Genomic DNA, 25,202 nt, shown 5'->3' with positions numbered 1-25,202 from the left:
TACAGTTGTATATGCTGCAGATAACTGCTTGCTTCTGCCTATCAGCTTTTGTGTGTGTGTGTGTGAGGAAGATTGGCCCTGAGCTAACATCTGTGCTAATCTTCCTCTATTTGGTATGTGGGACGCTGCCACAGCATAGCTTGATGAGTGGTGTGTAGGTCTGCGCCCAGGATCCAAACCAGTGAACCCCGGGCCACTGACACAAAGCATGCAAACAACCACTATGCCACTGGCCCGGCCCTGCCTAAAAGTTTTTTAGAAAACAAAATTCTCTCAATCTTCCCATTCTCTTTTTATTTGTACAAGGTAGGATACAGGTAGCCATGATTATATCTGTTATGATCTGAATGTTTGTGTGCCTGCAAAATTCATATGCTGAAAACCCAATGTCCAATGTGATGGTTTTAAGAGGTGGGGCCTTTGGGAGGTGCTTAGAGACCCCACAGAGCTCCCTAGCCCCTTCCATCATGTGAGGACACAGCAGGAAGTCAGCAGTCTGCAACCTGGAAGTGGACTCTCACCAGGATCTGACCATGCTGGTACCCTCATCTTGGACTTTCAGCCTCTGGAACTGTGAGAAATAAATTTCTGTGTTTATAAGCCATCCAGTCTGTGGTGTTTTGTTATAGCAGCACAAATGGACTAAAACCATATCTAACACTTAAAACTTTAATCCAATGTGCCCATCCTTCCCTCCAGGACAGGGTCTTTTATATCTTGAGTTGGTACAATTCATTGCTATGTGTTTAACTATTTCACATGCTGCATCAGTCCATCTTGTTCCATCTAAATCCTGAACAAGTTGACTGTTTTAATATGTTCATCCCCAGCTCGCATCATCTAATATAGTATATTCTGCTCCTGCTAGCTTCATAAATATCCATCAAATTGTCCTTGTGGTTGCTTTGAGTCTCCCTATCTACAAAAGGAAATAGGATTTAATTTGAAGTGTCTTTTTCCGTTTGTTGTTTTGAAGAACTCATTCTTCAGTTTATTTAAAATACACAAAACCTAACAGCTGTTCCCAATGAGTCCTGCTGAGAAATCCAAAGCAGAATACTATCATTGTACAGATTTATTGCTTTTATTAATCAGACACATGGTAGATTGTAGTTTGGGGATCTTTTAAATTTATATCCTATATAACAGCTTTTGAAGTCACTAAAATTTGATTTCCCTAATGTAAATATATTCTTCAAGATAGATTGTAGCAGATCTGTTGATTACCTGCCCAATATTCATTCTCTCCTCCTTTCTTAATAACAGAACTTCTAATTATTGCGAATAGCAACCTGCCCAGTTATAACTTTCCAGCCTCCCTTGATAATAGGAAAGACCAGTGAGATGGAAGCAGAAATTACTGGATGGGGTGGTTCTAGAAGAGAGCTGACTCAAGTTGGACGTATGCCCCTTTGATGACTGGCTGAAGCTCCAGAGCCATCTAGAACCACCAGACACCTTGAGGATGTAAGATAGTACCAAGAGTGGATGGAACAAAAAAGAGAAGGATCTGAGTCCCCAATGGCTGTGAAGTAACCACACCAATGTTGGACTTCCCTCCCCTCTGTACTTTTTTAATCCAAAGGAAAAATCAATCTCTACCTTGATGGAACTACTTTTATTTCGATTTTTTTCACAGCCAAACTAATCCTAATTAATAAACATATTATTCCTTTAGTTAGTTAAAGTGAAAATCTGGGCACAATATCGTCCTTCTGAAATACAAACTAGATGTCAGGTCTGCTTAGAAATATAATATTGGCATAATATTCTAGACTTGCTGCCAATACTTAAGGATCAGTTTAAATGAGACAAATGATCATCTTGTTCTTAACAATCTTCAGTACCAAATGTAGGCATCTCTCATCTGAAATTCCCATGTTTACAAAGAAGTTACAAAACCATTCTGGGTGATGTATTTCTAACTATGAGTTATATCACTTCTAACTTCTGCCCAGTAACTTGAAAGATGTGAGGAGTTCCTGCTGGCTGCATTATTGCTCCTTTTATGAAATACCCTGAGACCTCACAATATCCTGGCAGGATTTGGGATGCTCAAGACAACTTCTAGATTACTGAGTGGCTTTGATGCTCTCCTCAAAGATGGTCTAGGTCCAAAACGCTAGTGTAGGAAAAGCTTAAGTCAGCAGACTCTTAGATCTATTATTTGGTTCTGCTACCAACTCTGAACATTCCTTCACGTCTCTGCTTTGTCATCTGTAAAGAGAACAAATTTAGAATGGTTCCCTTTCAAATCTAAAATTCTTACTATAGCTGGGATTTCCTTCTAGTTACCCTCTAGGTTTCTCTTTGGAAAGCCATAGAAGCAGTATGAATGAAACTTGCCTCCAAGTTATATAGAATATGTGTGGTACAAACTCAAATGTAAGCTGGTAGCGCTACTCAACTGGAAGTGTGTCTATTAGAAACACCTCTAAGACTTTAAAAAACAGATGCAGTGACTTCATTTCAAACCTACTAAACCAGAATTTCGAGGAGTGGATGTAAGCATAGCTCCATAGGTGATTCTGAAGTGCAACCTCAGCTGGAAAACTGGATATAGAGGGTAGAAATAAAGGGCATTGCTTTGTTTTATGACTAATTACTATGAGGACTCAGAAAACACTGACAGACCAGTCCCTTTCAGAAGCTTTTTCACATCAAAATATTTGGACTTAATACTTTTTGAAGGGAATAATTTTAAGGCTATTTAAAACACTTCTCTGTTTCGACTTTCTTAGTTTTACTGACAATGTGCTGCTGAGTATAAAAGTCTTTTCGGAAGACGTAGCTGTAGTAGTCGTAATTTATTAGAACTATCTGTATAGAAAAATGCCCACACAGGCTCTATGCTGTGCCTAGTTTCTCACATGAGTGCCCATAAAGTGGCCAGTGCTGGTGGTGAAAGACAGAGACACAGGCCCACTAAGAAAGTCTCTCTCTTTGGTCAACGATTACTGCACAGTAATGATTTATCACCTGGGCTGCATTTAAATGAGAAATCCTGTATATTATATTTCACTCTTCTTTTGCAGAGCCACCTCTAATCCATCGCTTAAGAAATTTAAATACAACATAAGCTATAAATGTGGTAAACAAGGTACTTCCTGCAAGAAATTATGAGGTAATGGGAATGAAGTGCAAGAGGTGGGCAAGGTAGATATGCACCAAATTCTTTGACTGATGGTATTTCAGCAACTGAGGTAGTTCTATAATCTCACATCTGCTCTGGAATTAAAGCACTAAAATGGTCTCCACCCTAAATTGGTCAATTGTATAAAGGCCTGGAAATTAAAGACGTGAATCCTGAATTTTCCTCTTCTGAAGGATTTCCAATAGATTTCATCAGATTTCCTTTAGCCACAAGGTTATATATATACTACACATGTTGTCTTGTATATTTTCACAGGGTACTATGAAAATAGCTTTTCCATCCATCAGTAACATAGTCCTATAAATCCTGCTGAACATGTGGCTCACACATACATCATGCTGCACAAAACAGGAAGCGAGGTGTACAACATTACAGCTAATTTTCAGTCTGTCATAAATGTAACTTGGGTTAAATACACCAAATCAAGGATAATGGCTTCTTTATCATCCAAGCTGTTACCTAAAAAGATTCCATAATGCTTTATGCACAGTAAGTACTCTAAGTAGAGATATTTTTAAATGCACATCAGGCTGAGAACTGAAATAGAACCACCTTGAAGCTTTCGGTAATGTGATCACATTATTGCCTAATAATTAGCCTTTCATCCTTTTTGAAAAACTAAATTACCTGGCTGTGAAGCAAATTCCAGTAAGTCCCATTCCTGCATTAATATCTAAATGTAAAAAATAACATCTATATTATTATTTCCATGAAAAACTAAGCACATGTTGGTGATGACTATCTTTTAAAGTCAGGGCTGAAGAAAATCTGTAAGGCCATAACGACCTTGGCAATTCCCTTCTTTTGTTTTGTTTACACAGTTTAATTTTTGTTTTTGGGTGTGGTAGATAGGTCCTGAGCTAACATCTGTTGCCAATCTTCCTCTATTTCGTACGTGGGAAACTGCCACAGCATGGTTTGATGAGTGGTGTATAGGTCTGTGCCCAGGATCCGAACCTGTGAAACCTGTGCCGCCAAAGTGGAGCATGTGAACTTAACCACTATGCCAACGGGCCGGCCCTGGTTTTTTAATTTTTAAAGAAAATAGGATAGTTTTTCTCCAAAATTAAACTGTCCTTGTCCATCAATGGTAGTGGCTTCTAGCACAACTACCGAATGTTCTTTAGTGTTTATGAGAGATTAGGGAATTACCAAGACATGGGGAATTATTATCAGGAGTAATAATAGCATTAAACAAGTCCACTTAACAAGAAAGCAGAAAGAATAAGCAGATAAACATGATGATATTACATAGGAAGAAGTGAAAGAGGAAAATGAAAAGCACAGCCTCTAAAATTCAGGAAAAAAAATTAAAAACAATGCATTATTACCAAGATATGAGAAAACATGTTTCTCTTTAAAAAAAGAACGAAATCCCTCTCATTTCTCTGACCGAAAAATGCCTCTCTAAAATATGAACCAGTTCAACATATGAATCTACTCAAAATGCTGGTTTGATAACAAAAACAGCTAGACCCAGAATTAGGAATCAGGATTACTTTGTCCTATAATGAAAAATGCTTTACAATCATCTTGTTCACAGGCCTCTTGGGAACTGGAATACTGCTAGACATATGCTGCTAACACAGGCTCAAATTTTGTATGGTGGGGGAAGAGAAGGTGAGGAAAGGCAACAGCAGAGGAATAACCTCACATTTCTGAGGCACAGAGACTGAGCTTTTGTAGTTTCTCTATTACGTGCATACAATTACCAAGGCCTTGAGCCTCAAAGCAGGTTCAAGGTTTTATTTATCCAAAGGAGTCAGGAAAGAAAGCCCAAGATGGGAGGACAGATTTCTTCTGCAGTAGATACCATCTAAGATAAAAAACTGTTTAAAAAATGTGTTCTGGGGGCCGGCCCAGTGGCCGAGCGGTTAAGTTCACGCACTCTGCTTTGGCGGCCCAGGGTGTTGCCAGTTCAGATCCTGGGCACGGACATGGCACCGCTCATCAGGCCACGTTGAGGCGGCGTCCCACATGCCACAACTAGAGGGACTCATAACTAAAATATACAACTACGTACTGGGGGGGATTTGGGGAGAAAAAGCAGAAAAAAAAAGTGTTGTGTATTGGGGTGAGGTGGGGATGGGGGATCCTTTCTTTTTTCAAAAAGACTCAAACTCAGCTCAGAACTGGTAAATTTATGGGATAAAAAACCCAGTCTCGGAAAAATTTCTGCTTTCCTTAGTATTACAATTCCTGTGATTAAGTTATAAAGACAGAATATCTATTGAGTTTCAAAGCTAAGAAGAGACACTAAATTGTTCTTAACACACACCTGAACAACCACTAAAAAGTCAAGAAAGTTCTAGCAAGTATTTAGAAGGAATAAGGAAAAAAATGAGATTACTCAAAGTACAGTGAACCCATTACTGACAATCCTACCCTGCTCCTATTACAATTTCTTTGTCCATGTGTCTGTCTTCCCTCCTAAGGGGAGGCTGTTTGAAGGCAGTGACTACTATATGTTAATTATGTTTGTACATCAGCGCCTAGCCCTAGTCCAAGCATATGGTATAGATAAGGGTAGAATAAGTACTACGTAAATAAATAAATAAATACAACTCAATGAAATGCCCCTCAAGCTTTCTATTTAGAAGGCACAATGCTTACCTCAAAATGCTAAAATGCAAACATATATGGAGCAAACCAAACTAACCAGATTTTAAATGTGCAGGAAATGCTAACACAATTGATATTTCTGAGTAGTTCTCATTTAAATTTCATAGGAACGATATTTAAAAAAAAATGTTTTGCTGGGCAAGCCACCAGTGTGAGTATTCCAAGTAACTCAAAGTTGTATTATTTCTACATTTTCTTCTGTGTATTTTCTTCCATGACGGTTGCATACGTGGTATCTGCAGTTTTATTTTGCTGTTACTACACGCAGGTGAACTATGCAGAATATCCATTTTAGTTAACAGTACTGAAAGCTACACACAAACAAACGTAAATGTCTTCACTTCTCTCAAAAAAGCACCTGCCCATCCAAATAGGTTAAATGACCAATAAAATTTTAGTCATGTTAAGTCTGATGATATCTTCCTACCCTTTTCTTCTCCCACTACATTTATAGACAAATTCTGTATTTTGGTCCTGGCTAACTTGGAATTACACAGCCTTTTCTTTACATAAGTAGCCCTTTTCCATCTCACTTGAATCTCACAGTCATCCTGTGAAGAAAAAAGGTGAAATACTAATAATTCCATTTTACCTGTGAGATAGAAACCCTGAGAGGTGTTATGTGACCTTTCCTAGGTAACAGGGTGCCCAAGTAACACAACCAGATCTCTCAACTCCAGATTCACTGCTCTCTTCCTTACACTGAGCTGCCTCCATTCTCTGTCTCTGTTCTTCCCTTTCAGGCGTGTGGTTGCCAAAGTTACTCTGTGTGCTCCCTATCCCACCTTTCCCAAACTACGTGCCTTTCGGTTAACATTTATATTTTTTCCAGCAATTCTCTGTCACTCTTCTAGGATATAAATCCCCTGCCCTGCTGCACAGGCTGCTTAATCTGTTTTACCCACTCCCTTGGTTCCCATTATTTTTATATCAGCTCCATGAACACTATCTTTTCAGCTTTCCTATCATATATCCGTCTCTCTACAGTTCTTGAGCTTTGTCCATTCCACTCTCTGGTCTGGAATAGGGGCCATCTGGGGCATTACTTTTTTAAATTATAAAAGTGATATACACCCATTTTAAACAATCAAACATAACAGCAAACCAAAAGCAATACAGAAATATATGAAGAAAAATTAGTCAAATCCACGACAGATAATACACATACACATAATTAACAATACTTCTCTGCAACTTCATTTTTTTTTTTATTAATGTTATGATAGATTACAACCTTGTGAGATTTCAGTTGTACATTTTTGTTAGTCATGTTGTGGGTACACCACCTCCCCCTCTGTGCCCTCCCCCCACCCTCCCTTTTCCCTGGTAACCACCGATCAGATCTCCTTATCAATATACTAACTTCCACCTATGAGTGGAGTCATATAGAGTTCGTCTTTCTCTGACTGGCTTATTTCGCTTAACATAATACCCTCGAGGTCCATCCACGTTGTTGTGAATGGGCCAATTTTGTCTTTTTTATGGCTGAGTAGTATTCCATTGTGTATATATACCACATCTTCTTTATCCAATCATCAGTTTCTGGGCATGTAGGCTGGTTCCACGTCTTGGCTATTGTAAATAATGCTCCGATGAACATAGGGGTGCAATGGACTCTTGAGATTTCTGATATCAGGTTCTTAGGATAGATACCCAGTAATGGGATGGCTGGGTCATAGGGTATTTCTATTTTTAACTTTTTGAGAAATCTCCATACTGTTTTCCATAGTGGCTGTACCAGTTTCTACAACTTCATTTTTAATATTATATAGTGGACATTTTTTCTTGTCAACACATGGATATACCTCATTCATTTTAATAGCTACACAGCATCCCATCCTATGATGAATCATATTTATTTAAGTTTTCTTGTACTGATGGACGTTTAGGCTGTACTCATATATTTGTTATTAGAAATAGATATTATAGTGAACAGCTATTGCTTTTGCCTGGCCTGCATCCTTTTCGTCTTTCTTATGATAACAACACCTTACTCCTCCAGTGGGAAAGTACCATTTCCTCAATGTTACTTGACGTATTTATTTATTTTTTTTTTTATTTTTTATTTTTTTTAAAGATTTTATTTTTTCCTTTTTCTCCCCAAAGCCCCCCGGTACATAGTTGGTTGTGTATTCTTCGTTGTGGGTCCTTCTAGTTGTGGCATGTGGGACGCTGCCTCAGCGTGGTTTGATGAGCAGTGCCATGTCCGCTCCCAGGATTCGAACCAACGAAACACTGGGCCGCCTGCAGCGGAGCGCATGAACTTAACCACTCGGCCACGGGGCCAGCCCCTTACTTGACGTATTTAAAGCAGGGTCAACCCATTTCCCACTGCCATCCCAAGGATATGACTCAAGACAGGTTGATCACAGTATTCTATCTCTCCGCCCTGGGGAACTGGGTCAAGGATAGGTGCTTGACTCACGTCAGTATAATGAGAGTCAACTCTAGGACTTTTGTGGAACTATAGAGAAAGAGGAACAATTTTTCCCCTTCAATTGCTAAACTGGAAGGAGTTTAGCCTAGAGCTGCCAGAGACTACCACATGAGAAGAGGTAGATGACCTATCTGAGAATGAAGCTGACACAGAGAAAGCTGAGCTGAGAGAAAGAGACAGATAAACATACCATATAACCTGAGGACCAGGGACAGTGTTGGTCTAGATCTGTCTAGCATGAGGTGAGAATATTGCTGGAATTCTCAGTCCTATGAGCCAAGAAACCTGCCCCTTAAGCCTCTCTCTCTAAGTGAGCTTGAACTCTATCACTGAAAATAAAAGTGTCTATGGGGGCCGGCCTGGTGGCACAGCAGTTAAATTCGCACGTTCTGCTTCAGCGGCCTGGGTTTCGCCAGTTCGGATCCCGGGTACAGACACGGCACCACTTGGCACGCCATGCTGTGGTAGGCGTCCCACATATAAAGTGGAGGAAGATGGGCACGGATGTTAGCTCAGGGCCAGTCTTCCTCATCAAAATGAGGAGGATTGACAGCAGATGTTAACTCAAGGCTAATCTTCCTCAAAAAAAAAAAAAAAGAAAGAAAGAAAAGAAAAGTGTCTAGACAAATATGTATACAATATTGCAAAAAAATCCTTGTGCCTATGATTTGGGCATAAATGCAAATATATCTTGAGGGTAAATTTCTTAAGAGGAAATGCTGAGTCAAGGGGCATGTACATTTAACATTTTAGTATACACTGCCAAATTGCCAGTTCTCAAGCCTCTTTGGTCCCTGGTTTGTCTCTAGTCCTGGGCCTACTTTCAACACTTACTACTATAGTCTTATCACTTAGGTATCCAGGCCCACAGAGTATTTAAAAATGCTTTCAGAACGTGCCTTGACCCATTATTCCCAAAGCCCCAGCACTAAGTTATCTTCTCTTATACTTGGCCACAGCATGTTTGGAGGAGTCTCCTGGCTTTTTATCAAAATTATCACTGACATTTCAAGGCCAGGAGAATCCTTCCCCCCTCATTATTTGTTCAATGCTACAATTAGAAAATTTCACTCAAAGCATACTCCTATCATAAAAGTCTTTGGCCATAAACTGCTTTATAGTTTATGAAGCGTCTTTATATAGATTCTCACATTTAATCCTAACAAATATGTATAGGTATTACTATTCTCATTTTACAGGTAAGGTAACTGAGCTGAAGTGACTTGCTCAGGTTATACAATGAGTGGTACAGCCAAGACCTAAAACTCCAACTTGTGCCTCCAGGCAGGCTCTTTTACGTGTACCTATATCTGTGCCCTAAGTTCACAAACATTGAGAGTGGCAGCAAGTACTACTGGGTCACATTACTTTGATAGGAGATTAACCGATTCTGTACAGATTCATGCAAAACATGGTCTGTATAGGAACCTAAAGGACAATCAAAAATACTAATGATATTGATAGATTACGAACTCAAGTAGTAAAGAAAGAGTAAAATTTCCCTTACAAAAGCACAGGTATGACCTAGAATTAATGGGAGAAAATGGCATCAGAAACTTTAGTCTGTGTCAATTTTAATAAGCCAGCCCCCACTGACAGGCTTCGGGGATCGACCTTTTCCAAACCTTTGCCTGTATAAGCACTATACGAGTTTTCTGGAACTAATCATATCTCTCTAGCCCAGTCCACTTACGTATAAGTTATCTGGGTCTATTTTTAGAACCTTGTCTTCTATTTTTCATGAAGTTCTTTAAACAAAGACAAAATCCAAGTAACAAATTCTGCCTTCACACTGAGCAAATATCTCTAGCAGTTCTGCACTTTGCAAAACAATGCACTGAAAGGTGTTGGTGCTTTGTGTTACTGTGAGGTATATGCAGGCCAAATAATTTCTATAATAAACTCACAACACTCTATTTGTAATTAAACAAATTATTGGCCTAACAAGTCTTCACCAGCAAATTGTTTAAAATAGAAGTGGTTTTTCGTTTTTGTTTTTGTTTTGCAGGAGGGAAAGGAACAAATTTTATGTATGTAATTAAAGGTAATTACTATATATGCCTCATGTGACTTACAGCTATTTGAGAGTTTTAAGGGGCAGAGAAGGGCCACATGGGGTTTGGCTCTAACAGATAAGCAAGTCTCTTACAGCATTACATATGAACTTTTTTTGCTTATATTTCACTATACTGCAGAGTGCACTGCTAACTATAAGAAATGTCCCAATGCTCCAAACTATGGAAAATACAAACAAAGGACAGACAACCACAGAATTTATGCTAGTCTAGAAGCATACTGAGTGTTGGGCTTCAGAAATATCAGTTCCTTTTTTGGGCTAACTAGTGTAGCTAGTTAGTAAAGGTTAAGGTCATGATGTTTCATTCTTGGAAGGATGGACAGAAATTCACAGTGCTAGCACCACTAAATTAGCTCCATTAAAGACTAGCAATTGTTAGTACTGAGTATGTGAGTTACATCTTTCCAAGCCCAGTAAATGACACAATCTTTTCTATTTTTCTTCATAAAATTAAGCAGACTGAACTTACACTGTAACATCAATGGAAGCATTTATATGTCCTTTTAAAATGTTTTCTAGACACTGTAGGCAGACTTGGAAACATACACACATGCATACACACTCTTTAAAAGGAAAAGATGATGACCACACCACACTTTTCCTTGTCTGAAGTTCATTTTATATACTGTAAGACAGAGAAGCCTTACATATACCAACTTCAGGTTCTTGCTACTGACTTGCCAACTCAAGCACACTTTTATATTTATGTTCTGCTCCCTAAGAGGAACAACAGAGACACTGGTGCCGCTCCTTCTGCAAAGTATATTCAAAGGCTCAGATATTTTCAAACATCCTCCTCAACATTTACCCAGAGGACAGAAGTTTAACTTTTTGGTTTGTTTTTAATATGAGGCTTCTACTGTTGTCCTAATGTTTACTATTTCAAATAGTCCACTCATGCTGAAAGGAGCAGACCCTTCAGAGGGTGAAAGTTTGGCAAAAGTGGCTTTAAATCTCAATTCATCATTCCAGATCCCCTCAAAGTATGAAGTCTGCCTCTCTTAATACAGGCTCAAAGCAGGTTTTTCTCCTAAGATTATTCTTTTCCAACAAGAATATGGTAAGTACAGTAAACACAGGCACAATTAGTTATGAAAAAGGCAGTCCTTCTTCTGGGAGTACTCATTGCCCTATGCTAGGACACCACACAGCTCTTGTCTTCAAGTTCTACTCCCCACTTTCAGAATCTCAAGATGTTGAAATGTCTTAAGGCAAAATGTTTTGATTTTTAGCAAGTATTATATGAAGAGAAAGAAAAATATGGTCTGTAAGCTCCATTCTCTTGTCACACTAGCAACTGCTTTCTTTCAGTTCTTAAGCCACATTCTGAGGGAACCTGCTCTCTGCTGAACAGCAGAGTCCACAGGATTCTGTACCCACTGAGTATGGTACCTGGACCGGGACTGGAAAGCTGCTCCAGGTTTAGCCCAGCAGTACCTTTCCCAGGAACTCGCAAGTGGGACACAGGGCTCTAGTCAATCTCTGCTGGTGCTTAAATTGGGGAAAAGGGCAGCATGAAAGGCCTCTTCCCACCAAATGCAAGGAGAAGCAGAGAAGTCTGGTGATGTAGAGAAACCAAAGAAGGCTAACAGAAGCTGAGGCAGGGGACCCTAAGCAGGAGAGTCAGATAAAATGTCAGCGTCCAGAAGAGCTGGACAGAAAGCCAGGGACAAAGAGTACTAATCTTGGTTCCCAGAGGCTTTCCAAGTGCTCTGTTCTAATCCCTAGTGAGATCTGTATATTTCCTTCCTTGATTCCATGATATGTCCCTGTGATCTTCCAGTAAATCTTCCTCTTGGGTCTAAGCTAACTGGAATAGATTCTGTTATTTATAAGCAAAACGGTGTTGACCAAGACACATATATAACTGCTCATCTTCCTCCTCTTTAACCGTCATTTCCTAAATACTCACTATGTGCAAGATACTACACTAGATGCTTTAAGGAGAGAAGAAAAAACAGGTAAGTCATAGACTCTGCCCTTAGGGAGCTTACAGGCAGAAAACAGAGGTAAACAGCTAACAGAGTACTAGGTCAAGCCTTTCGTAAAAATTAGTAAAATGAAGGAAGAAAGTGATGTGGAATGGCATAAGAATGTGATGTGGAATGACACGAGAATGGCAATGAGAATTAAATTTACTTACTCACATCTAACAATATATCCTTGGCCAAAAAAGGTTTTAAGAAAATAAAAACTACCACAAGATGTTCTGCAGATGTATACCTTATTACCTAAGCTATGCACCACTGTATATACTATACACTCACACTAAGCAGTATATATTTACCAAAAATGATCATATACACAAATCCAGTTAGACTATACTTTGTACTCTATGGATAATATAAGGGTCTTTTCAAGGGTAACTTTGATGATGTGTGATTTTTCACCTGTGTGCTAACTTTAGCTCCTAACCTCACATGCGACTCCACTGTATTTTACAGTTGGTTTCCTTAGAAAAACTGTCACCCTTGAAATTCTAGCATTTTAAATAAGATACCTATAAACTAGTAGATACGTGTGATCTGTGACAGCTGGTGGTGGTCTAGTTATTTGACTGATTATTAGGTTATCCCAGTAGCCAAATGAACTGAAATATAGTGTTCTCAGAGGTATCTCAGGATTTTGAACAAAGCCTCTAGATTCAAATTAGTCTACCAAGTCCCCAAAGTGACAGTGCCTCAATACAGTAAATATGACAAACTAGCACACAGATGGGCCCCAGCAGCTTATTCTCTACTGGTTTTTATCTTCCTAAAACTATATTCAGTATTTTAATGGTTTTTCAATCATAATATTCAACTGGACATTTAACTCATGTTACCCCTTTAGTATCTCATCTCTCAAATCCGTATTGGATAATGAAGGTAAAAGAACCTTAGCACTGTTTGAAATTTACACTTTCCCATTTGATAAACAGATTCTCATCTTATCTTTAAATCAGAAAAATTTTAATGAAAAATATATACATAAAAAAGACTAAGGAAATACACATGGTCATAGTAGCTGTATGTGGAGAGAGTAAATCCTTCTTTTATATATTTTTCTAAACCTTCAGTGATAGTGTTTTTTTCCAGAACTTAGAAAATAATTTAAGTGAAAAAGCTTGTTTCCTTTGGGCAAGCTGTACATAGGTAATTGCAAATTCCTCCTCTAAAGTTACTCTCTTTAGTAGCAGAGTAAGTGATCTAAGGTGCTATCTTTTCTGAACTCTAACTGTTTGTTGAGAGTGGAGTCAAACAACAAGTTGACAAGATAGGACTACTGGCTCAATGTGATCGTGTCCAAATAATTCTTTAGCTGCTGATGGGCCATTTATGTCTGAAGATCTGCAATGCTACAGTCACTATACTGATGAGAACCAAACATAATTCACACCTTCAAAGGGCTTAAATTCCAGAACTTTCACCATGGAATTCTTGGATGCTCCGAGTCTGTAGGTAATAGTGAATATACATGTCTCTGACTGTATACTAAATCCTTGTAGAAATAATTTGGGGGCTTTATTCTAATCTCTTGAATTATTCATTCATGTCTCTATTCTGTTTCCTTAACACAGTTAAGAACTGCTGCACAAGCAAATAAAGAAGCAGCAACTTAAGCTGGTGATCTTACTGCCAGTGAAATACTGCTTGAAGAATTTATATACTGAGATTTCATCAATTTATTTATTTATTAAAGGTTTTATTTTTCCTTTTTCTCCCCAAAGCCCCCTGGTACATAGTTGTGTATTTTTAGTTGTGGGTCCTTCTTGTTGTGGCACGTGGGATGCCACCTCAGCGTGGCTTGATGGGCAGTGCCATGTCCACGTCCAGGACTCGAACCGATGAAACCCTGAACTGCTGAAGCGGAACGCACGAACTTAACCACTTGGTGATGGGGCCGACCCCAGATTTCATCAATTTAACAGACATTTGTTGAGTCTGTTCTTCGGATAAAGTGATTTGCAAATAATATTATAATGAATAAAAGATACTTCTTAATCTTAAAAAGCTCACAATCCAGCAGTATATTACACTGTGAAAAGTCCACAGAGTGAGAGCATTAGGGCATGCTAGAGCAGGGGACAGCAAAGTATAGCCATAAGTCAAACCTGGCCTGCCTACTTATGTATAATTAGAGAACTAAGAACGGTTTCTATGTTTCCAAATATTTGGAAAAAATTTTAAGGAGACTACTTCATAATATGTGAAAATTACATAAAATTCAAATTTCAGTGTCCATGAATAAAGCTTTCTCAGAATACAGCTCGTTTACATATTGTTTATGGTTGTTTTTGTGCTACACGGACAGAGTTGAATAATTGCTAGAGACCAAAAGCCCACAAAGACTAAAATATTTATTATCTGTTTCTTTACACTATCTGGCTTCATAAGAAATCTCATCTTCCACGCTAGAGGCAGGAGGCAGCCCAATTACATACATCCTTCCTTTGTTGGGGACATTGACAGTCACTAACACTCCCACAGACCCTTGTAATAAACCTCACTTGCGATGTTTCAGTGGTTCAGCACCAGCGATGCCACTTCCTTTGAGAATTCATACATGAATCCAGCTATGGTAAGGACCAAACATTAACTGAACCAGTTGGCCTGGTCCTTGCATAATGGTTTCAACTGTATTTTACAAAACAAAAATGGGTATGGCAATTTGACCTTTTTTTCTGGGGTTCTTTTTGCAGGTGTTACAAGACGGCTGCGGCCAAGTATCCCCTCCAAACTGGCATGAAAGTCTATGAAATTGTGGAAGTAGAAGCGTTCACTCTCACCCACGAGGCTCAAGTGAGCTTAACTGTATTTCAATCTGACCACATTCTGCTGTCCCTGAAAGAAAGAGAACACCACCCTCAGGGTCTTAGATGTGATGGGTTCACCCCAGCTGGAATTGTGCGCTACTGAGTCAGAGGAAAGACTGGGAAATATTAAGTCACAATTGCTTGAGGATACATCAAAAGATTCTTCAAAAACGAAACCGCTATTTCTTCATTCTATTTTCTAAGTGTATGAGAAACGTAAACAGGAGATTTCCCTTTCTACAGGAAAGTCAGATCTTCAGTTTCATGTAAAACAATCCTGCCTTGTGTTTATATAGCACCTTTCCCTTAAAAATTTGAGGCCTTTATAAACATTACCTCATTCAACCCTAACAGGTCTTCAAACTCAGTAAAAAAACACAGTTTTCCTGTTGTACAAATAAGGAAACTGAGGCACAGCAGGAGCACAGGGCTAACGCTGAGTCCTAGAGAAAGAGTTGGAAAATTTGGGCTAAACTTTTCTCCTCGCTCCAATTCCTGGCTGCCTCCACTTATTCACACTGCCTATAATTAGAGATGCCAAGTGTCAATCTCCACAGTCCTCAAAATGTAATTTCACCACTGTTGATTTATAGTAGTAAACAGGATCAGTTTTCCTTGAATTTAGTGGTATGTGTATCCTCCCTCTATAATACCTCTGGCGGAGAGACTTCTAAAAAACTTTTTCATGGCAAGCAAAGATTCAGATTTCACTTTCTTTTTACCAAGTTCACTACTTCATCGTCTCTTCTCTTGTTATGAAAACTTTCTACCAACTGAAGACCAAAAAGTTTCTTCTAAATTCCCTCAGCACTCCTAACTATTAGACATCTAAGTCAAAGCATGTTACTTGTTTGCACTACTCATGTTATATGAGTCACTTCCATTTTAAGTAGAATTCCTATCTTTCCAGTATCTCTTCGGATGTTTTTATTTTTAATTTTCCTGTGTACTGCTTCCTGTGTTACCCAGCTTGTTTATAATGTACTCCTAAGGAGGTTCACAACATTATAGGAGAGTTTTGTCAATCTCACACTTTCTTATAATTTTTTTCAGATCCATGCCTTACTCCTGTGCTGAAGCAGAAATACGTGTTTCTGATAATTTAACAGCTGCAAAGATGTACCAACCAGCACCTCCTATCTTTTTTGATGACATATAAAACCACTGCCTCCCATAAAATTCAAAATTGCAAAGCCAAATCAGTTCTACAAACTGATTCTTTATTCATAGCATAAAGGTTTCAGTGGGTGAAAACGGCTTGCATAGGTAGCTCTGAACTTCTCAGCTGTCTACACGGCACACACATTCAGCATAAATGAGTAATTTACTTTGGAAAGAAATGTTTAAAAACCTAGGTCACCCAAGGCCATGAAAGGGTTTGGAGGTAATAAAGGTAGCCTTCCAAGGCATGAAATTTGGGGGCACCATGTGAAATATGAAATCCTACTCTTTCATTGGGGGGAAGTTCAGGGTCTTTGCTTCAATTAAACACTTTTACGACTGTCCTCCACCACACTATTATAATTAGGTAAAGCATAATGGGTAGAAGGCCCCAGGCATACACTGGGTATATGTGTATATATACACACAAGACAAAAATCTGTACAAAAATATGGGACAAACACATTTCTAGCCCAGGTTGCCCTACTGTGCGACCCTGGGTAAGTTACTAAACATTCCTGGACTCAAAAATGGGAAAATGAAATAACCATGTAAAGTGCCTACTGTGTGCCTAAATTCACTTGCTGTCTCCGCCCAGCGAGCTGCTGCCTGGGCTTTTTGTGAAATTTCACTAAGTATCTTGCTGTCTTTTTATATTTGAGGATTAGTATCTCCTTTGCAAGACAGCCAAAGCAGAATGGTCATTAGCAGATTAGAACAGCTACTGGAAAGCCAGGACATGGCAATTTAGGCTTAGATCAGCTAGGATAAATTATTCCTAGGGCCTTCAAGAATTTTTCCCAGGCAGGTTGCTGCGTAAAAGTAGAATTATGTTTAACCTCAGACAGATGAGTTCCTCTACTACCTTTAGGATTTCTCAATACAATTAAGAAGACTCCAGAAAAAAAGAGATCATTGTAGTGTCCATTTGTGTTACAGTTAGGCCTTTCCAAATGCCAAGTGAAGTGATGGGAATTTACCATAAACTGAGCTAGTACTTATACTAACAATGTCAAGGCTAAGGAGTGAAGTCAGCATCATGGTGGAGTGAGCTTTTCCCTTAGACTCTTCTCCTTAAGATACAATGAAAACAACATTCATATACCAAGAGAGGATATTCACACAACACAAAAGACGTCTGAGAGACTGATGCAGCCATACATCTGAAGGTAGGGGTGCCTGATGCCCCTGGAGGAAATAGAAGGAGGTAAGGGGATCTGCTCTTCCTCCTCCAGTGGCTGCAACCCAGGGAGTGGGAATGTGTGCAGCTCTGAGAGGAGATGGGGGAGGGGTGGCCCTCTGAGGGAACACCTTTGCTCTTCAAGTTCCCTCACAGCCCAAGGGAAAGCCCCACAAGGGTATGGCCAAGCTATTGCAGGTGTGTCTTCATCAAACCAGCATCCTAGGAAAGCAGAAAGTGCGGGCAGAGTGAGAATGTCCCTTGGATCACGGAGGCGAAAGAAAGCAGTCCTCTCCCTGCCGGACACTCCAGGTCTCCCGGTTGGACACAGCGCCCACACATATGAGAGAAAAGCAGCAGATGTAAGCAAGGGAGCTGGGGTCATGGCACGCTGAGAATACACAGTCCTTGACCCCCAAAGCAGGGGCAGCAGGTGGAAGCTGTGACCAAACGCTATCACTATAAGGAAGCACAAATCGATGCCAACAGTATGAAAAAATATATTAATACTCCACACCAGAGGGAAAATTATAAGCACACAGAAATCAATCCTGAAGGCACAGAAATTTATAATCTAGATCACAGAAAATTCAAATTGGCTATCATAAAAAACTCAAGTTACAAGAAAATACAGATAGTTCAATGAAATCATGAACTTCTTCACAAACAAATTGAAACTATAAAGAAAAACCAATCATAAATGTTGGAGACGAAGAACACAATGGGTGAGATAAAGAAACACCTGGAATCCCTGACCACCAGAGCTGATATTATGGAGGACAGAATCAGCAGTCTAGAGGACAGAAATATAGAAATGCTTCACATGGAGAAGAGGAGAAAACTAAGACTAAAAAGAAATGAAGAAATTCTCAGAGAAATATCTGACTCAATTAGGAAATGCAACATAAGGATTACAGGTATTCCAGACGAAGAAGAGAGCAAAAAGCTTACTCAAAGAAATAACAGCTGAGAACTTCCCAAACATGGAGAAGGAGCTGAAAGTAAAAGTGAAAGGAGCTAATAGAGCTCCTAATTATATAAATATAAAAAGACCTTCTCCAAGGCATACACTAGTAAAGCTGGCAAAAGTCAATGATAAAGGAAAAACAGTAAGGATAGCAAGGCAGAAGAAAACAACTTACAAGGAACCCTTATCAGGCTTTCAGTGGATTTCTCAGCAGAAACCTTAGAGGCTACGAGAGTGGGATGATATATTTAAAATTTTGAAAGACAAAAACTTCAAGCCAAGAATACACTATTCAGAGAAAATATCCCTCAGACATGATGGAGAAATAAAAACTTTGCCAAATAAACACAATGCTGAGGGAGTTCATTGCCACAAGACATGCCTCCCCAAAAGAAATACTCAAGAAGGCCCTCATTGGGGGGTGGGGGGGGGGAAGAAAGTTTAAAAAGCCTTGAGCAGGAGCAAAATGGCGGGGGTGAGCTGACCTGGGATTCTCTACCCTCCAAAATACAACAAAAGATTGGAAGAGCTGAATTTCAGAGAACAAAAATAATGCCAGCTCGTTAGAGACCTACAATACCAAGAAGGCGGAGATCATAAACTTTGCTTACACCTTCGAAGGGCTGGAACGGTAGGAGAGAACATAGCTCCCTCCCCTAGAGTCTGCGATCCTGCGGCGTGGGTCGGGAAGGAGCGGGGGAGGGGCCGCGCCACCGGGGATCATCCACGACTCCTGCTGCTGATTCAGTGGAGACCCGCTGACGGGGGGGGGGGGGGGGGGGGGGGGGGGAATCTTCCGTCTGTGGGGACCCCATAAATCAAGGGCCTTGGGAGACCAGAGAACAGAACTGATGTGAACCCAGACCAGCACGTGTGAGTAACAGCCCCTCCCCCAAAGCGAAGCCAGTGGGCGCAGCCATCTTGCCCCAAGGCGGAGAGCTCATAACACGCCGCTCTCAACCCCCATCTAGTGGCGACAAGCTGTAACTGCAACTAAATTCTACCACCATGAGAAAAAACCGCTCCTCTACCATCCAGCAATTTATAAAAGCCCCAGACCAGAAGGAAAACAATAAAAACACAGAATTAAGTCCTGAGGACTTGGAATTAGGTAAACTAAGTGATAATGAATTCAGAGCAGCTATAATCAAAAAAATGACTGAGGTAGAGAGAAAGATAGAGAAACCAGCCAAGTTCTGGAGTTACTTCACAAAAGAGATTGAAATCATAAAGAAGAATGAAACAGAATTACTTCAGATGAAAAACACAATGGACCAGATAAAACAGAATACGGATTCCCTGAATGCCCGTGTAGACAACATAGAGGAGAAAATTAGCATAATCGAGGACAGACAGGCTGAATGGCGCCAGACAGAGGAAGAGAACTAAGAATTTAAAAAAATGAGGAAAATCTCCGAGAGATAATGGATTCAATGAGGAGTAAGAACATAAGGATCATAGGAATTTCCGAGAATATGGAAATGGAAAATGGAGTAGAAAGTGTGCTTAACGAAATTATTGAAGAGAACTTCCCAAATCTAGGGATCAACGGAGAAATGTGTGTAGAGGAGGGTTTAAGATCTCCTACATTTGTCAATGTAAAAAGAGCTACCCCAAGGCACATAGTAGTAAAGTTGGCAAATAGGAATGATAAGGAGAGAATACTCAGGGAAGTAAGGAAAAAAAAGAGAATAACCTATAAAGGAGCCCCTATCAGACTGTCAGCGGATTTCTCTACAGAAACCCTACAAGCTAGGAGAGAATGGAGTGATATATTCAAAGCTTTAAAGGATAAAAGCCTTCAGCCAAGAATACTCTATCCGGCAAGAATTTCCTTCAGATATGAGGGAGAAATTAAATCTTTTCCAGACAAACAAAAGTTAAGGGAATTTGTAACTAAAAGCCCTCCATTACAAGAAATCCTCAAGAAGGCTCTCATACTTGAAAAAGGAAAAAAGGGAGAAAGGGGACACAATCCACAGACTAGGGAGACCAATGGATAGATCCAGAACAGGATAGCAAATATTCAACTATAGCATTAGGGTAAAGGTAAGGAAACTACCAAAACAAGGACGATCTTAGCACTCTAACTACAAATGAATAAGATGAGTTGGAATAAAAAAATGAAAATAATTATTTAGGAGGGGAAGAGCAAAGGGTCTAAATCAGTATTGGTCAAGTAGGTAAGAGACCACCAGAGAATAGACTATATTATACACGAGATTCTAAATACAAACTTCAAGGTAGACACTAAAATAAAGTACAGAACAGAGCCACAAATCATAAATAAGGAAAAATCTAAGAAACCCAGCACAAGAAATTGCAGTATTAAATGGGTAGTCTAAAGCACACAGGAAAAGAAATGCAGGAAAACAAGATAACGAGCGAAAGACGGACAGCATTAAGTCCACATGCATCAATAATCACTCTCAAGGTAAACGGATTGAACTCTCCAATAAAAAGACACAGAGTGGCAAAATGGATTAAAGAACACGATCCAACAATTTGTTGCCTCCAGGAAACACACCTCAGCCCCAAGGACAAACACAGACTCAGGTTGAAGGGGTGGAGGACAATACTTCAAGCAAATAGCATGGAAAAAAAGGCAGGTGTTGCAATTCTCATATCAGACCAAGTGGACTTCAAAATAAGGCAGGTCCAGAGAGACACAGAGAGACAATATATAATGATCAAAGGGACACTTCATCAAGAAGAAATAACGCTTATAAATATCTATGCACCCAACAGAGGAGCACCAAGATTAATAAAGCAACTATTAACAGATCTAAAGGAAGATGTTAAAAACAACACAATAATAGTAGGGGACCTCAACACCCCGCTCACATCAATGGACAGATCATCCAGACAGAAAATCAACAAGGAAATAGTGGAGCTGAATGAAAAACTAAAACAATTGGACTTAATAGACATTTATAGATCGCTCCACCCTGAAAGAGCTGAATATACATTCTTCTCAAGTGCACATGGAACATTCTCAAGGATAGACCATATGTTGGGAAACAAGGCAAGCCTCTACAAATTTTAAAAAATTGAAATAATACCAAGCATCTTCTCCGATCATAGTGCTATAAGGCCAGAAATTAATTACAAGAAAAAAGCCGAGAAAGGCACAAAGATGTGGAGACTAAACAACACACTACTGAACAAGCAATGGATCACTGAAGAAATTAAAGAAGAAATCAAAAAATACCTGGAAACAAATGAAAATGATAGCATGCCATACCAACTCATATGGGATACAGCAAAAGCTGTATTAAGAGGAAAATTCATCGCAATACAGGCACATCTTAACAAACAAGAAAAATCCCAAATAAGCAACCTTAAAGCACACCTAACTGAACTAGAGAAAAAAGAACAAATGAAGCCCAAAGTCAGCAGAAGGAGAGAAATAATAAAAGTCAGAGCAGAAATAAAGACTATTGAAACGAAAAAGGCCGTAGAAAGGATCAATGAGACAAACAGCTGGTTTTTTGAGAAGATAAATAAAATTGACAAACCACTAGACAGACTTACAAAGAAAAAACGGGAGAAAGCTCAAATAAACAAAATCAGAAATGAGCGAGGAGAAATAACAACAGACTCTGCAGAAATACAACAGATTTTAAGAGAATACTACAAAAAACTATATGCAAACAGAATGGATAACCTAGAGGACATGGATAAATTCTTGCAGTCCTACAATCTCCCAAAGCTCACTCAAGAAGAGGCAGACAATTTGAACAGACCAATCACAAGGAAAGAGATTGAAACAGCAGTCAAAAACATCCCAAAGAATAAAACCCCAGGACCAGATGGCTTTCCTGGGGAATTCTACCAAACTTTCAAAGAGGATTTAATACCTATCCTTTTCAAGCTATTCCAAAAAATTAGGGAAGATGGAACACTTCCTAACACATTCTATGAGGCCAACATCACGCTGATACCAAAACCAGACAAGGACACCACGAAAAAAGAGAACTACAGGCCAATATCACTGATGAACATAGATGCAAAAATTCTAAACAAAATTTTGGCAATCAGAATTCAGCAATTCATCAAAAGGATCATACATCATGATCAGGTGGGATTCATACCAGGGACACAGGGATGGTTCAACATCCGCAAATCAATCAACGTGATACACCACATCAACAAACTGAGGAATAAAAACCACATGATCATCTCAATAGATGCAGAGAAGGCATTTGACAAGATCCAACAGCCATTTATGATAAAAACTCTGAACAAAATGGGCATAGAAGGAAACTACCTCAACATAATAAAGGCCATATATGACAAACCAATAGCCAACATCATACTCAATGGGCAAAAACTGAATGCCATCCCCCTGAAAACAGGAACGAAACAAGGATGCCCTCTATCACCACTCTTATTTAACATAGTACTGGAGGTCCTGGCCAGAGCAATCAGGCAAGAAAAAGGAATAAAAGGAATCCAAATAGGGAGGGAAGAAGTGAAACTCTCGCTGTTTGCAGACGACATGATCTTATATATAGCAAACCCCAAAGAATCCATTGGAAAACTGTTAGAAGTAATCAACAACTACAGCAAAGTTGCAGGGTATAAAATCAATTTGCATAAATCAGTAGCATTTCTATACTCCAGTAATGAACCAACAGAAAAAGAACTCAAGAATACAATACCATTCACAATCGCAACAAAAAGAATAAAATACCTTGGGGTAAACTTAACTAAGGAAGTGAACGACCTATATAATGAAAATTACAAGGCCTTTCTGAGAGAAGTGGATGACGACATAAGGAGATGGAAAGACATTCCATGTACATGGATTGGAAGAATAAACATAGTTAAAATGTTCGTTCTACCTAAAGCAATCTACAGATTCAACGCCATCCCCATCAGAATCCCAATGACATTCTTTACAGAATTAGAACAAAGAATCCTAAAATTCATATGGGGCAACAAAAGACCCCGAATTTCTAAAGCAATCCTGAGAAAAAAGAACAAAACGGGAGGCATCACAATCACTGACTTCAAAACATACTACAAAGCTACAGTAATCAAAACAGCATGGTACTGGTACAAAAACAGGTGCATAGATCAATGGAACAGAATTGAAAGCCCAGAAATAAAACCACACATCTATGGACAGCTTATCTTGGACAAAGGAGCTGAGGGCATACAATAGAGAAAAGAAAGTCTTTTCAACACATGGTGCTGGGAAAACTGGAAAGCCACATGTAAAAGAATGAAAATTGACCATTCTTTTTCACCATTCACCAAAATAAACTCAAAATGGATTAAAGACCTAAAGGTGAGACCTGAAACCATAAGGCTTCTGGAAGAAAACGTAGGCAGTACACTCTTTGACATCAGTATTAAAAGGATCTTTTCGGACACCATGCCTTCTCAGAGAAGGGAAACAATAGAAAGAATAAACAAATGGGACTTCATCAGATTAAAGAGCTTCTTCAAGGCAAATGAAAACAGGATTGAAACAAAAAAACAACCCACTAACTGGGAAAAAATATTTGCAAGTCATATATCTGACAAAGGCTTAATATCCTTAATATATAAAGAACTCTCGCAACTCAACAACAAAACATCAAACAACCCAATCAAAAAATGGGCTGGAGACATGAACAGACATTTCTCCAAAGAAGATATACGGATGGCCAATAGGCACATGAAAAGATGCTCATCATCGCTGATCATCAGGGAAATGCAAATCAAAACTACACTAAGATATCACCTTACACCCGTTAGAATGACAAAAATATCTAAAACTAATAGCAACAAATGTTGGAGAGGTTGTGGAGAAAAAGGAACCCTCATACACTGCTGGTGGGAATGCAAACTGGTGCAGCCACTATGCAAAACAGTATGGAGATTCCTCAAAAAATTAAAAATACAACTACCATATGATCCAGTCATCCCACTACTGGGTATTTATCCAAAGAGCTTGAAGTCAGCAATCCCAAAAGTCCTATGCACCCCAATGTTTATTGCAGCACTGTTTACAATAGCCAAGACGTGGAAGCAACCTAAGTGTCCAGCAACAGACGAATGGATAAAGAAGATGTGGTACATATATACAATGGAATACTACTCAGCTGCAAAACAGAACAAAATCATTCCATTTGCAATAACATGGATGGACCTTGAGAGAATTATGTTAAGTGAAATAAGCCAGCAAGAGAAAGATAATCTGGTATGACTCCACTCATATGAGGAATTTAAAATTATGGACTAACAACAGTTTAGTGGATACCAGGGGAAAGGTGGGGTGGGGGGTGGGCACAAAGGGTGAAGTGGTGCACCTACAACATGACTGACAAACGTTAATGTACAATTGAAAGTTCACAAGATTGTACCCTATCAATAACTCAATTAAAAAAAAAAAGCCTTGAGCAAGGAGATAAATATACAGACAAAATCAGAAAATTGCAGCTGTCTATCAGAACAGGTTAGCAGACACTTAATTATAACATTAAAGGTAAATGAAGGAAAACACAAAAAATAAATATAATCTTGTCACTTTAACCACAAACTCACAATACAAGGTGGAATAAGTTGTGACAATAATAACTTAAAAGGGGAAGAGGAAAGGGATTGAAACAGCATAGTCCACGGAAATAAGAAGCAATCAGAAAATGGACTATCTCATCTACGAGACTTTTTTTTTTTTTCTAAGATTTTATTTTTTCCTTTTTCTCCCCAAAGCCCCCCGGTACATAGTTGTGCATTCTTCGTTGTGGGTCCTTCTAGTTGTGGCATGTGGGACGCTGCCTCAGCGTGGTCTGATGAGCAGTGCCATGTCCGCGTCC

At 39.2% G+C, this 25,202-nt stretch overlaps 1 protein-coding gene across 37 annotated transcripts in view; it reads right to left on the bottom strand.

The window, feature by feature from the left end:
* CSNK1G1 (casein kinase 1 gamma 1) overlaps positions 1–25,202 on the bottom strand; it is a 189,558-nt gene that overhangs the window by 45,457 nt on the left and 118,899 nt on the right. The window lies entirely within an intron of this gene.

This window comes from Equus przewalskii, chromosome 1, assembly GCF_037783145.1.
Source record: "Equus przewalskii isolate Varuska chromosome 1, EquPr2, whole genome shotgun sequence".
NCBI lineage: Eukaryota > Metazoa > Chordata > Mammalia > Perissodactyla > Equidae > Equus > Equus przewalskii.
The sequence above is the reverse complement of the archived record's forward strand: the minus strand, read 5'-3'. Positions and strand labels throughout refer to the sequence as shown.